The 15952-nt window shown below is 38.5% G+C and overlaps 1 protein-coding gene across 5 annotated transcripts in view; it reads right to left on the minus strand.

Moving 5' to 3' along the window:
- KDM5B (lysine demethylase 5B) overlaps positions 1-15952 on the minus strand; it is a 68983-nt gene that overhangs the window by 47957 nt on the left and 5074 nt on the right. Inside the window, exon 2 of one of the 5 annotated variants that reach the window (XM_057730026.1) lies at positions 1478-1610. The exons of the other annotated variants lie outside the window; for them this stretch is intronic. The gene's annotated coding sequence lies outside the window, so the exon portion shown is untranslated. The remainder of the gene's footprint in view (positions 1-1477; positions 1611-15952) is intronic. 5 annotated transcript variants of the gene reach the window in all.

The raw sequence follows: 15952 nt of genomic DNA on the forward strand, positions 1-15952 counted from the left end.
GTCAAAGGGGTCTGTAACCAAACATAGGTCCTGGGAGTGTGTGGCTTTCCTTGAAAAATTTTGTGCCTTCTAGTTCTTATCTCACTACCTCAACCCACTTTCTTTCAATCCCTTCTCCTTTTACTTAACCAAGCATAATACTAATGGATAAGACACTTGTTCCTCAGCAGGTAAGCAGGCAATTAGTATAGGACCCCCGCCCCCCAAAAAAAGCGCAATGCACTGAAGTCAGAAGACCAGAATTTTCATTTCAGTTCTTTACCGCCACTTGAGGAATCTCAACTTTTCCATTTGGAAAGTACAAACAATAGCTACCTTCAGGACTATGGTGAGAAATGAAATTACAAATGTAAAGCGGTTTTTTTTTTAATTGTAAATCAAAAATAACAAGTATTACATGACATTAAGTTCTGACCAATGAAATGTAATTTTCCTCTAGCAAAAAGTCAATGCGACCTCAACTTTCAAGGAGCACCTGACCTCTGAGCTTTACCTTTAAGGACCCCATCCTTCCAGCCTAACTCTAGTTGGCACCTAGTTGCCAACTAGCACTTTTCATCATAGCAATTTCAACACAGGTTAAAGAGTTCCCCTAAATAAAGCAAATATTTTATAATAACTATAAATGGAGTATAACCTTTAAAAAAGAAGAAGCAACATTTTTTTAAAAAAAGAAGTAACAATATATTTGGGATACAAAAGAATTTTGGGGGGATTCCCTGGTGGTCCAGTGAGTAAGACTCCATGCTCCCAATGCAGGGGGCCTGGGTTTGATCCCGAGTGGGGGAACTAGATCCTGCACGTCCACATGCCGCAACGAAGATCCCACGTGCCGCAACTAAGACCCAGTGCAGCCAAAAAAAAAAAAAAAAAAAAAAAACCACCAAAAAAAAAAAAACTTTTTGTTGTAACTTGCATCTTGACTTTTTATTTTTTTATCCTGACTTTTTAAAGATAATTACATATATTATGCATTAAATCCCTCTGTATATACATTGCTATTTTATACATTTAACTCAATAAAGTCAAAATAAGCTTACATAAAATTAAAAACAAAAACAAAAAAGGGCTCCCCTATATCATCCTCATCTGTCATTTCCTCAGTGCTGAGTTTTAAGGTACAGAGATGCCCTTTACCTCCTCCTGTACAGTAGAACAGATGTTAAAAGGGGCAGGCTCTCAGCCACACTGCCTGGGTTCAAATCCTGACGCCACTGAGTGGCTCTGAACTAGATTAATCTCCCTGTGCGTAAAGTACATGTAAAAGGGGGAAACCAGGAGGCTTAAATAACAGGGGCAAAGCCTTTAGACAGGTGCCTGGCATTTACAAAGTAAAAAAAAAAAGTTAACAATTAGGAAATGTTCATGCTGCAAAGCTCTGTACTGAGTGAGCCAAAAAGTGCCTTCGGTTTTTTAAGTAAATATAAAAGACACATTTTTCATTTTCACCAAGAACGTTACTGAACAATGTACTCACTATTTTGTTCCACTACCTTCTGCCATCTTCCAAGCAAATTCATAATTCCATCTTCCCAAAACTTTCCATCTTTTTGAGCAAAGAACTGGTCCAGGTGCCTTTTACAATCTTCCAGGGAATTGAAATTTCTTCCCTTAAGAGAATTTTGTAAAAACCGAAATAAATGGAAATCTGAAGGTGAAATGTGTGGTGATATGACAGCTGTTACGTACAACCTAACAAAATCTTTTCGAATGAAGTTAAAGACAACCAAATGCTACTAGAGCCATCTTATGGAAAAAACTGAACCTTTTGGCCCATCCAACAGTTTCCAGGAAGCCTAACGCAACCCTGTTTTTGTTTTTCGATTGGTTATGTTTAATACAATGGTTTTGATTCTCTTATCTTCATTATAAATTTGTATAAAATGGAATTCATTATATTACTACTCAAGGACTAATTATCTATTTTATTTTTGCTGTATTCTTTTTCCACCATTGAGATACATGCATCTTGCTTTTTACAGTCGGAGAATAGGGACTTCCCTGGTGGTCCAGTGGGTAGGACTCCACACTCCCAATGCAGGGGGCCCAGGTTCAATCCCCAGTCAGGGAAGTAAGATACCACATGCCACACAGTGCGCCGCCAAAACCCCAAAGCTTCCTATAAGATTGTTTTAGCTATACTAATTTAAGGGTAGAGGCAGTGAACAATGGATCTGCTGAGAGAGGAGCTGCTAGGGTAGCAGTGGAATTCAACTTCTGTAACACAAAAAATAACACCAGGGACTTCCTAGGTGGCACAGTGGTTAAGAATCCACCTGCCAATGCAGGGTACACGGGTTCGATCCCTGGTCCAGGAAGATCCCACGAGCCACAACTACTGAAGCCCGTGCACTTAGAGCCCGGACTCTGCAAGAAGAGAAGCCCACACCATAACAAAGACCCAATGCAGCCAAAAATAAATAATAAATCTTAAAAAAAAAGTAACTTATAACTGAAATTTCAGAAAAAAACATATAAATAAGAAAAAAATTAGCCATAATCTCAAAGAAAAACCTGCTACATTTTGGTACACATCCGTACAGTATCTTTTCCAAAATGCTTATCTTCATAATTTCAAACCAAAAAAATTACATTGCATTTTACTTATTACTATACTGCAAACATTAATATTTCATTGTATTGATACTTTAAAAATTTTTTACTATTTGACATTTAGGTTATTTTCTTTACTGTCCAATGTTATTCATTGTAAACAAAATATCTATACCTTCTAGGAAGCTTATTTCAGCTTCATTCAAGGTCACATTTTACATACTGCAGTTACAGGAAAAAAGAAGTCAATGTGATCACAGGTGCCTGCTTGAGACTGCCTTTAAAAATGATGGTGTGTTCTGACTCTACAGAAGTGTAAAAACGGTTATTAAGGAAGAATTTAAAATGAAAACTATCTTCACAGACAGTGCTATGGATGTTCAATAAATGTTACTGAACAAGCAAAAAGCCTAATTAGGGAAATTAATTTTAAATGTCTCTATAAAGCTAGACATTAAAAAATATAAAATCAAAACAGCTCTGACTGCTAAAAATTTGCCAATGAAGAAAACTTGCTGACAAGAATTTGGACACACAGAGAACAATACTTTAGTAAAAACACACCATGCTCCTTATTTAGATACGGGCAATTATATCAAGTGAGGTTCATACTGCAGTACAGGGTTTACTTTGGTTAAGCTAATACAACATCTCCCACAATGTTAGTGTTTACATCTTTTCACAACCAACAGGAAGGACTGCAAGAATAGATGTCCCCCTTTAAAAAAAAAAAAAAAAAACAGTTGCCCATATACCCAGTCTTTCCTCCTCAAAACTGTCAAGGTCATCAAAACCAAGAAATGTGAGAAACTGCCACAGCTAAGAAGAGCCTAAAGACCTGACAACTAAATGGCCTGTGGTGTCTTGGATGGGATCCTGGGACAGAAGAGGGACACTAGATAAAACTTAAGTTCATCTAAGTTCACAGACTTGTGTTAATAACAATACTGGTTTACTGGGACTTCCTACGTGGCACAGTGGTTAAGAATCTGCCTGCTAATGCAGGGGACACAGGTTTGGGCCCTGCTCTGGGAAGATTCCACATGCCACGGAGCAACTAAGCCCATGCACCACAACTATTGAGCCTGTGCTCTACAGCCTGTGAGCCACAACTATTGAGCCTGTGTGCCACAACTATTGAAGCTCATGCGCCTAGAGCCCATGCTCCGCAACAAGAGAAGCCACCACAATGAGGAGCCCACACACCATAATGAAGAGTAGCCCCTGCTCCCAGCAGCTAGAGAAAGCCTGTGTGCAGCAACAAAGACCCAACGCAGCCAATAAATAAGTAAAATTAATTAATTAATTAAAAAAAATACTGGTTTACTGATTATAACAAATGTGTCATACTAATAATGCACAATGCTAATAAAAGGGGAAACTAGGTAAGGAGGTGTATGGGAACTCAACTATCATCTCAATTCTTCTGTAAATCTAAAACAGTTCAAAAGAAAAAAGGTCAAATAAAAAAATATTTTGGATCATTTTATGTTCCAAACTCTTCTGACTCTAATAGAGAGCTCTCAAAAAGCAAAACACAATCATATCTTTAATATAATGAATTTTAAACTTAATAAAATGACAAAATGAGACCAAAAAGGCCCAGTTAAACAGTTTAGTTGTTACTGGCTATGTGGGAAAACTTATTTGTCTTTTTGAAAACACTTTAAAATTTTCACTTCATAGAAGCGACAGGTGAATAACTCAAATTTTTACCAAACCCTCTCCTGATTTTATAAAATCCTCATCAAAGGTTGAGCACAAAGAGAAACTGCTTATGCATAGATCCCAGACTTATTCCTATTGAGTCAAGCCTTTGCAGAAAGTTCCATTTTTACTACTGCAACTCTCAAATTTTTGGCCTTAGGTTCCCTTTAAACTCTTAAAAATTGAGGACCTCAAAGAGTTTTACTTTAGATGCATTCTATCTATTCATTTTTATGGCATTAGAAATTAAAGGGCATTTTAAAAAATTCATTTAATAATAAGCAAAGAATTGGTGAGAAGAATTTTATTTTGCAACTCTAGTGTCTGGCTTAATAGAAATAAGCTGGATTTTCGTATCTTCTGCTGTCAATCAGTTGTAGTATATGCTGCTTTGGTTAAAATACATGAAGAAAAGCTGGTCACAGGCAAATATTTAATTGAAAAGAAGTTCCCTTGGACCTGCTGAAAAGGTCTTGTGAACTCTCCAAGAGTCCTCAGCCCAAACCATGGAAACAGCTGACCTAACAGACCCCTACAGAGTTCCCCAACCCATCTGTCCCTCCAAAGAACTCTGTCCACACAGATTTTAAAAGCAGCCCCTTCAAGGGTTTTCTCCATTCACTAACAATGATTTCTTGACCTATCTGTGTAACGCCAACATTTTTAGAGCAGGTATATGGCAACCCAGTCTTCCCTGAAGTCCTACCACCAAGAAGATCCTGAAAATACCAATGTGATCATTTGCAAACATACACAGACTTTTAATAGATGTACTAAGATAATAAGTACCAAGGGATACAAACATTTGTTAAAATTATAACTTCTATAGATAGGGCCTGGTAAAAGCCAGTTTTCAGTTTTTCACAACTTGTTTAAAAAAATGTTTTAATTTCTGAATACTAAACATCTGGGAAGGCAAAGCGTTGTTTCTATGGACCATTTATTAGTAAATGAAAATACACCAGTAAAAATGACGTCATGGTATTTACTTATTAAGCACTGGTCCCAATAAGTTCCTCTTTCACCACTTTTAATAAAACTTGGAAATAATAATCTGTATTTATAGGGCCTCTAAATGAAAACTTATTACTCTTATGGCCATATGAAAATATTGATATAAAACAGTCCTCCCATTGGTACAGTTTCTCAAACCTCAAAGAAATAGTTTCCTCCCAGGAACAAGTACCATCTGGTTTATAAAGAGTAAGAGTCAGGGAACAACTAGACCACACAGAGGTCTTCTTAGTCTTCCAAAATGTCCTTAACAGATAACTACCAACGTTACCTGGAGTGATTCATACAGATTTTTGGCATATTCCAAAAGTCTCATCAGGCCTATAAAGGAAGCATCCTTTTAAAATTCACAAAAAAGGATCCTGAGAAAGCTAAATCCCTAGAACAAATCACCTTCCACTTAAATGGGCTGACAACGCAATGCTCAATCATGAAAAGTTAATGGGAAAGCATTACTCATTTCAGGGCCTTAATAGACGTCTTATGGTCACTGAATGAGTCCAGAAGAAATTTCAAATTTCAGATCCTTCTCCCTTATAGCAATTATAACTGGTGCAAATATTACTTCAATATGCCTACACCAAGCCATATTATGATCAAGTAGCTATACTGCCACAGTTTTCCCCTAAGGAAATTATCAAGGAAGTAGTTTTGATTCTGTTTTCTTTCATACCTAGGATCCCAGTGAGGAAAAGGCAGTTTTTTAGCAGAAAACTGAGACTGCTAAAGTTAAGATTACATACTTCAGAAAGGTTCCAAAAATGATTGGTCAGGGGAAGGAATTTAGGAATGAGGTTGGACTCTGCCCCCTCAACCTTCACTCAGCAACACCCAAACCTACCTGGGCACCAAGGGCAGTGAAAGTTAAATATACCACACCCTAACTTTAAGGCCTCGTTAGATCTGTAAACACTTGCTCTACACCTTTAGTACTTTACAAACTGGTCACTCCTGGAGATTCAAAATCAAGGTCAAGAAAGGGACAGTAGTGACACTGAAAATCAGCCTGAACCTCAGAGAAGATACTAAAGCATAAATCTTCCATCTCAAAACACATTTGCAATTGTACAAAAAAAAAAAAACATAAATAGTAAACCATACATTTCACTGAAAGCAAATATTTAAAGCTATTTAGTCCTGATGCAAGTAAGATATATTAACTGCAAGTCTAGCAATAAAAGTGGAAATAATTTTAGAACACGTACGATCCCTAATAGCCATTTTTGAAGTAAGAGAATGAAGCTTGAATCTGAACTGGAATTGCTAGGAAGCTGCTCTGTTTATCCCACTGCCAATCATCTAATACCTACACGAGGACAACCTGATAGTCTATTCAATATACTCTAATTCTGACCGTGCTTCAAGGCTAGATCTCCTGTGTGAAAGATAAAAGGATGTACTATTATTACACAGGCAAGCTCAATTTAGGATGGTAAATAAATCTTATGTCCAAAAATCTTAAAGTAAACACATAATGTATCTCAGTGTTATTGTTGTAGAGATAGCACTATCTTCTTTCTTTCACATTTATTGCCACATTTAATAATCAACTTGAGGAATTTCCTTTAGGTCCAGTGGTTAGGACTTGGCGCTTTCACTGCTGGGGCCCAGGTTCCATCCTTGGTCAGAGAACTAAGATCCTATAAGCTGAGCAGCACAGCTAATAATAATAATACTCACCTTAATAATAATAATACCCACTTTAACCTAAAATATGAGGAAGTTCCAGCCTGATAAAAGTGGTCCTCATTTGAATGGCTGCCTGGTTATCAATAGGACACACACTATAAAAACTCTTCTATTACCTACTTTCCCAGATTTTAAATAGAGGATTTTACAGCTGTGTCTAGAATTGAGGCTTAAGAAAATCATCACCAAGAAGTCATGTAAGTCTGGGGACTTCCCTGGTGGCGAAGTGGTTAAGAATCCACCTGTCAATGCAGGGGACCCGGGTTCGATCCCTGGTCCAGGAAGATCCCACAGGCTGCAGGGCAACTAAGCTTGTGCACCACAACTACTGAGCCTGTGCTTCACAACTACTGAAGGCCACTTGCCCAGAGCTTGTGCTCCGCAACAAGAGAAGCCATCGCAATGAGAAGCCTGAGTACCGGAACGAAGAGTAGCCCCGCTCACCACAACTAGAGAAAGCCCGCGCACAGCAACAAAGACCCAACACAGCCAATAAATAAATCAGTTAGTCAGTCATGTAAATCTGAAATGCAGACTTGACAAACCAGCTTTTTTCTCTCCTCGGCTTCCCAGCACATTTCCTGCGGCCTCTAACTAGATCCTCTTTATTCCTTAAAGTGCTAGTGTTTCTGGGGGTTCCCATGACCCTCACCTCTCATTCTACACTCCTATTTCCTCCCGACCCCTGCCCGAACCCAAAGCCCTCCCAGATACCCCTAGGTAGCCCCCTCTCCCCATACTCCACCCACCTCCATATCCCCCAACACTAACACCTTCAACCAATCTATATACAATTTCTATTACTTGCACACATCCTACTACATAATCTAGCTGCTGATCTTTCTCACCAATAGACTATGAATTCCTTTAAGTTGAAGTTGTAAACTACAGAACCTTAACCCAATTCCTGGCACTTAAATATCAATAAATGTATTGAGTTGAACCCATAACCAACCTCAAGGACCCAATCCATTTCTTCATTCACCGGAGCTAACAAAAAGCATTCCTTGGTTTCTTGTAGTAGAGCTGAGAATCTCTATTAATTCAAAGTCAACAGCTAAGAAAATTCTTTATATTTACAGCTGCCTAAACCTCATCAGGGAAGTATCTAAACTAGTAGTTCTCAAACCAAGCTGAGCTTTCCAGTGGCCAGGGGAGCATCTTCTATACTCTCCCAATTGAAGCTGAGGGGTCACTGAAATTGATGAGCCAGTAGTTTCCATACAAATGAGCCAACCAACAGTACATGGAATGGCTAAGCTCACACACTGATAAAACTAAAAAATGAGGGCACACAGTTTATTTAAAATTTTATAATTAAAATTTACAGAACAATGAAATGGTACTGTACTTTGGTATTATATAAGTGCAGCTTTCTATTTCTGATTTTCCTGCAGTGTGTTAGGATAGCCAGAAGGAAGCAAAGGAAGATCACACTCTCCTTCCCAGAAAGCCCAGCTAATTTCTGGGATCTATGAAAGGAGCCACTGGCCACCATGTACTAAAGAAGAACACTGAACTTGGAAGTCAAAAGCCAGTTTGGAATTCCCCAATCTGTCCTTGGAATTCCCTGGCGGTCCAGTGGTGGTTAGGACTGACTCGGTGCTTTCAATGCCATGGGACTGGGTTCAGGCCCTGGTCCTGGAACTAAGTTCCCGGAAGCCACACAGCATGACAAAAACAAAAATTTTCTACCTTAGCAGCAAGAACTAAGTTAACAAAAGGGAAAAAGGAACCCTCCTACACTGTTGATGAGAATATAAATTGGTACAGCCACTATGGAGAACAGTATGGAGATTCTTTTTAAACAGTTACCATAGGATACAACAATCCCACTCCTGGGCATATATCTGGAGAAAACCATACTCTGAAAAGATACATACACCCAATGTTCACAGCAGCACTATTTACAATAGCCAAGACATGGAAGCAACCTAAATATCCATCAACAGACAAATGGATAAAGATGTGGTACATATATACACTGGATTATTACTCAGCCATAAAAAAGAACAAAATGATGCCATTTGCAGCAACACAGATGGACCTAAAGATTATCATACTTAATGAAATAATCAAAGACAAATATATGATATCACTTACATGTGGAATCGAAAACATAAAAGAAATGAACCTAGGTACAAAATAGACTCACAGACATAGAAAACAAACATGGTTACCAAAGCGGGAAAGGGAGGGTTGGGGAAGGATAAATTAGGAGTATGGGATCAACAGATACAAACTACTATACATAAAATAGATAAGCAACAAGGATTTACTGTATAACAGAGAATAATACTCAATATCTTGTATAACCTACAATGGAAAATCATCTGAAAAAGTATATATATAACTAAACCCCTTTACCGTGCACCTGAAATTAAAACAATATTGTAGATAAACTACACTTCAAGTAAAAAAAAAAAAAAAAGAATAAGATTCATAATTTTCCACCTGCCATCTCGTGTAATTCCAATTGTATGTGAACATGGCAACCCAAATAATGGTTAAGAGTACTGTGTGGGCTCATATCAGGCTCCTCCCACTCAGTAGTCAGGTGACCTTGAGCAAGTTTACTTACCTCTTTATGCCTCATCATGTAAAGCAGGGCCAGAATTATCCTCATTTTAAAAGGCAAATTAATGGACTAAAACCTTGAAAACAGTCATGACCCTCAAGGCTGGAGGCTCAAGGATAACATGTAGATAATAGAACACACACCAGAAGTCAAAAGTTTGGATTCCTGCTCCACGATCTTTCCAGGCAGTCTCTATCCTCTGCAAGCTTTCACTTCCTAGCTAGCTATTACCAACCTCCAAAAACAAATTACCTTGGATTCTAAACAGAATTTTAAACTCTGTTCCCCTCAAAAAGAATTCTGATAAGCAATTATCTATTACATAAGTGAAAGACATATTTTACACGTGGAAGATGGGAAAAGCCACACACAAGGTTAGCAGTGAAAAATAAAGTTATAAAGAGGAACCCAGAAGAATGGGCTGCCATTAAGTACAATTTTTAAAAACCCCAAACCCACACCCTACACAAATGCCTGAAGCCAGTCTTCCACTGGAAAATCTGGTGGCTGTTCTCAATTTGTCCAAAACGCATAACATTGGATAAGAGCCTCTCTGTGAGAGGAAAAAGCTTGGAATATCTGGGATTTTACAAAATGGAGGTTATACTCCAAAAATTCTCTTCATAGACCTTGCTCATCTCCATGCCCTAGCTCCCCGTCCCACAAATAAAAAGATACCAGAGTACAAATCCTAAGATATCCTCAGTCTCCCCGTCCAAGTTAAAGCCTGGCAAGGAGGAGACGTTCCCATCTGGTTTAAATATCACCAAATGATGAGTTGGTACAACCACACAGAAAATTGGGAGGATCTTGCCTTAAAGACCTTGTAATTATGCGGTTTTGATAGGATTTGTTCTTTGTCTCTGGAGTTAGGAGTGGAGTAGACTGCCATGTTCAGGTATCTGTATGCCTCATAGGTATACATGCTTAACACGAGCTCCAGCCAAGTGCTAAAAACACACTCGGGTTTAAACTTAGTTCTCTAACACTACAATCTGATCAAGCTGTGAGGCGCCAAGAATGTAGGAATGCACAAAAATCTGCCTAGGGCCACACAAGGAACATAGCTGGCAAGAGAAAGCTCAGCCTAGCTACGCACAACTAAAATACTTTCAACATTTAAAGATTTTAAAACTTGATAAGTACACCACTGGACAGTGTTTTAACACATCTAGAAAACTGTACTGAGTGAATATTACTTGATTCAAGACAAAAAATAGTCCCACTAGTAGAAGTACAATATATATGGGTCCACCTAAGAAGCAATGTTATGAGGTCCCATAATTTATCTGAACAACAACAACAAAAACCTGAGGAATCGATTTGATTATATAGACGTCCTAATTAGCTTTATTAAAAAAAAAAAGTTTGCCTACCTGTCAGTAAAAGAATAAAATATAATCGGGCTCTGACCTGAGGACCAAAAAAAAGCCTTTTCCCTGCCACCTCTGCTACTTTTCTCCCCACTTTACAAGTAACTTATTAAAGACTCAATCTACTAACCCTCCTGTTAAGCAAAATTGGGGCTAATTATGTTAGATAAGGAATTTCTCTGGTGGTCGCTGGTTAAGAATCCGCCTTTCAACGCAGGGGACATGGGTTCAATACATGCTACAGGGCAACTAAGCCCACATGACGCAACTAGAGACGCCGCACGCTCTGGAGCCTGCGCCACAGCTAGAGAGAGGCCCTCACACGCTATAACAAAAGATCCCACATACCACAACTAAGACCCGACAGAGCCAAATAAATAAAGTTAGATAGAACATACTGCTCTCCATCTGCAGGGCTTCCACCGTATCATAGCCATCCCATTCATACTAGGGGAAATTAATTTTAAACACTACTTAATATAAAGCTTACCAAATACAATTTCCTGCCTGTATAGCACACATGCACTGCAAATTTTCTGAAGTAATTTGTAACAGATCTACCTGAAAAAAAATTATTTCAACTAATTTTAAAAAACATCCAGGTACATAAAAGCTTCCTCTAAACCAACAGAAAAATTACATTCTGTATATTCTAGTTTTGATGCTGGGCTTTTGACTTTTCAAGTTTCACTTCTAAAAATCCCTTCGCTCAACCTAAATGTCCATCAACAGATGAATGGATAAAGCAGATGTGGTACATATACACAGTGGAACATTACTCAGCCATAAAAAGGAACGAAATTGGGACATTTTTAGAGACATGGATGGACCTAGAGACTGTCATACAGATTGAAGCGAGTCAGAAAGAGAAAAACAAATATCGTATATTAACACATATATGCGGAATATAGAAAAATGGTACAAATTGACCGGTTTGCAAGGCAGAAATAGAGACACAGATGTACAGAGCAAACACATGGACATCACATGCAGAAAGCGGGGTTGGGGTGGGATGAATTGGGAGATTGAGATTGCCATTTATAGGTTACTAATAAGAAAAAGAAATATCAAATTGTAAAAAAAACAAAAAACAAAACCCCTTCTCTGTAGGGGAAAAGGAGAGATATGTATTTGGCACTAACCCTTGTCTCTAAATCTGTCCCCGGACCCTTGTCAGCAGTGAGCAAAGAAAAGCTTTGGAATTTAAGCTTCTTGCAACCCATCAATTAATTAATCTGGACAGCAGCCCTAGGTCAGTGTCAGATCTCCTTATAGCAGATAAGAAAGCACACATTGGAAAAAAAAATGACTTTGTCCAAGGTCATGATGTGTTAGATTCAAGGCCACCCATTCATTTAAAAAAATCTAGAAACACTGACTCCTACTTTCACATAATAGAAAAAATAAAAATCCACATACACTCCCCTTGATAAAGCTTATTTTTATCCTTGTAAAATACTTCTTAAATTTTATATCTGTTGTAAAATAACATTTCCAAGGGAAATGGAATCAACAAGTTTTTTTAAAAAGCCATTTATTATGTCATCTTCTGTCCAGTCATGTTTAACTTTGTTCCTGAAAAATGAAGTTATTGTTTTGGGTAGGAGTGCGCTTAGAGTTTAAGGGGTTATTGATATTTTTCAATGGCCTGACTTTTAAACCGCTCCTTTTGAACATTTGAAGCCACCTAAGTGTTCATCAGCAATTCTGCTGAAACAGGAACTGCATCATCAAGGCTTGAAGTCGAACCACCACCTTCACAGGAAAGTGAACCTAATAACATCCTGGCCAGCTACTCATTAGACCCTTTGACTCTCATTTCCTCAAACTCCTTTTCCAGAAAGTATTTCGTTCTACTTCTTGGTCACCTCCGACTCCCAGCTCTGTTCTGACGAGATGACGTATGTCAGATGGGAAGATGGACCAAGAGCAGGAGAGGGAACGACGGCACCACCTCCCACCACCACGCCTCTGCATCCAGGAGCTGGCCTGACAGTAGTCAGGTTCCCACACAGGCTCTAACAAACATGCCACAAGGCAACAAAGCCACTGCAAAGACTGAGATATCCAATCCCCATCCTGATTAGACAAACTGGTCATCTCTCAGTAAAGGCTAGAAACCTCATTCCTAATTGCTCAAATCTCACTCACCCAGAATAAGACGAAAGCTAAGCCAAGTTATTCTCAACACCTGAGGTCACTAGTTTGCTCTCAATCCCAATGCTGCTACTCTGCTTTCTGCTCTCTTACATCCAGAAAAATACATAAAGGGACTATATTCTTTATGGTTTTGTGTATGCCTGAATTATTTTCATAATTAAAAAAAATTCATTTATATCCTGGGAATGAAGCCTCTAGCCAAGCAAAGTAACTGGTCCTAAGTCCAGAAAGAAAACTGAAATGATTAAAAAATGAAATAGATGAACAGATGGGATGACTCTAGGCCATGTGGAAAGATGTATGGCAATGATGTTCTAAAAGTAATGGTCTACAATTAAAATTTTGAATGTTTAAAAGGAAAAGATAAAAAAGACAAAAATGCATTTAGGCAAAGTCTTCCATCTTACAGTTATGGAATAAAAATGCCCACTGCCCTAGAGGTAGCTTCTCCCCATTAGTCTTCATAAACTTTGAGGTCGAAAAAGCAAAGTCATCACTGAACTTATCTAATAGTTAGGGACAGAAAAAGGAGCATTTTTAGAAGAATTTTTTTGAGGTGTAGAAAGATATCTCATTTTTCTCTTCAATCCCATGGTAGGACACAACAGTTAATACATACTTAAGAACCCTTAAGTTACATACAAGTCTCATATCTTAGACAAGTTTCTCGCAACTCAGATTTTAAAATCCAGTTATTAGTTTCTCAAACTTTAAGTAACCCAAAATAAAGGAGAGTGGCCCAGCGATACGGCACCCACCCACTCTCCCCAAAGGGACTCACTGGTGTACATCTGATGATTCCTCCTCAAGAGACCCAGACTCAGAAATTTCTGAATGCGTAGTCAGTCCTTCAGTTCCCAACATTTATTCCACATAATTAAAAAAAAATTTTTTTTGCAGCTGCAGTGATCTTCTGCACATAAAACAGGTTATATTAAAATAATCTCCAAAGAATATCTAATTCTCTTGGAAAGGAAAAATCACACCACCAGCTTAATGCAAGGATGGTACAATGAGGAAAGCAACGTCTTTCCAGGTTACTGGTTTTTAAACTCATAGATGGCCTTTGCCAAGAGGTACACAAGTAGGCTTCGTGGAACCTAAATCCGGGAACCTAATTAATTAGCGCTTTCAGTTTGGGGCGTGAGCTCTCCCATCTATCCTTTTCTATAGCCAGACTTTAATGCGGTCCAATTAAAACAACAATGAGAGGTTACAAAAGCCTACAAAAGGCTCCCATTTACAGCACGGAAACCAGATTCTTTTTTTTTTTTTTTTTTAATTGAACAGTTCACAGTGATATTTTTGCCTTTCTAAAAGAAAATTCTCTCACCGACAGATTTCTGTCTGCCTATACTAACGTATTCTAAACATCCTGGACATTGTTATTGTCTCCCAAACTAAACAAATAAATAAACAAATTTACTACTGATCTATCAATCAGAATAAAACTAAGTACCTTAGAGACAAAGAATGAAACTGAGGGTTGATCGTTTTCTCTAATTTTTCTTATCAGTGTCTCTCAAAAACGAACTCAACCTCCCAACTTTAAATCAAAACGTTTATTAAGACTCTTCAAAGGCAATTCTCTATTCATTCTGCTCTTTAAAAAAGGTTTAGACTGCCTGTTTAAAAACAAATCCTACAGGACTTCCTAGGTGGCACAGTGGTTAAGAATCTGCCTGCCAATGCAGGGGACACTGGTTTGAGCCCTGTTCCAGGAAGATTCCACATGCCACACAGGGCAACTAAGCCTGTGCACCACAACTATTGAACCTGTGCTCTAGAACCTGTGAGCCACAACTATTGAGCCCGTGTGCCACAATTACTTAAGCCCAGGTGCCTAGAGTCCCCACTCCACAAGAGGAGAAGCCACCGCAATGAGGAACCCTCACACCACAATGAAGAGTAGCCCCAGCTTGCCGCAGCCAATAAATAAATTTATTAAAAAACCAAACAAAAAAACAAATGCTACAACCACAGGAAGGGAAACTTTTCCAGTGGGGTGGGGATGCAAATCTTTAGCGGCCTCATATATTTGCAGTATCATTCACATTCCATTCTAAAAGTCTATTAATTTGTTGATTAGTTCACTAAGACTTACAGCTAGATGGATGCCTGCAGCTCCGAGTGTGACCAATCTACAACTAGCAAAGTCAAATTTAGCTAAACACCCATTCAAAGACTGCAACAAATGAAGTTTGTTTTTACTTTAAGGCAGACACATTCAAACTAAAACTGTAGGACTTAATCCAGCCTCCTACCAAGTGAGAAAAAAAAAGTTGTTCTTTTGAGAGGTACCGTTCTAAATATGCCTTAAAAAGCAGTTACAATCAGGTGTAGGGTTTCTTTTGGGTGACAAACGTGCTCTAACACTGTGATGATGGTTGTCAAACTCCATGAAAATACTAGAGAGTACTGACCTGCGCACTTTGATGAATTGTATGGCATATATATTACATCTGAGCAAAACAGCTGTTTTTAAAAAGTAATTATAAGTTCTTCCTTGCTCAAGGATATTTCTATTTCTAAGTCCCCCCCACCCCCACCCCCGCCGCTCCCATGTTAAAAGGCTTAAGGTGGTGAGGAATCACAGGTAGAGAAAAATTTCCTGACACCAAAGAAACTGGGAAAACAGCAGAGAGGATTAAGCCAAAGTCAAGCAAACCTAACACTGGGGAGAATGGTAGGTTGGAATGAGGGTAAAAGAGCTCTATATCACTCACACCTCCCTCATACAAATATGTGTATTTAAGTTCCTCAATGTTCCTAAGGGCGGAATCAACAGGCTCACCCAAAGATGCTGACCGTATTAAAATACTGGAAAGTTTTACACTTTGGCTATAAAGCTGAAGGGATCAAACTAATGACCACAGGA

Source organism: Hippopotamus amphibius, chromosome 3, assembly GCF_030028045.1.
Source record: "Hippopotamus amphibius kiboko isolate mHipAmp2 chromosome 3, mHipAmp2.hap2, whole genome shotgun sequence".
NCBI classification, from domain to species: Eukaryota; Metazoa; Chordata; class Mammalia; order Artiodactyla; family Hippopotamidae; genus Hippopotamus; species Hippopotamus amphibius.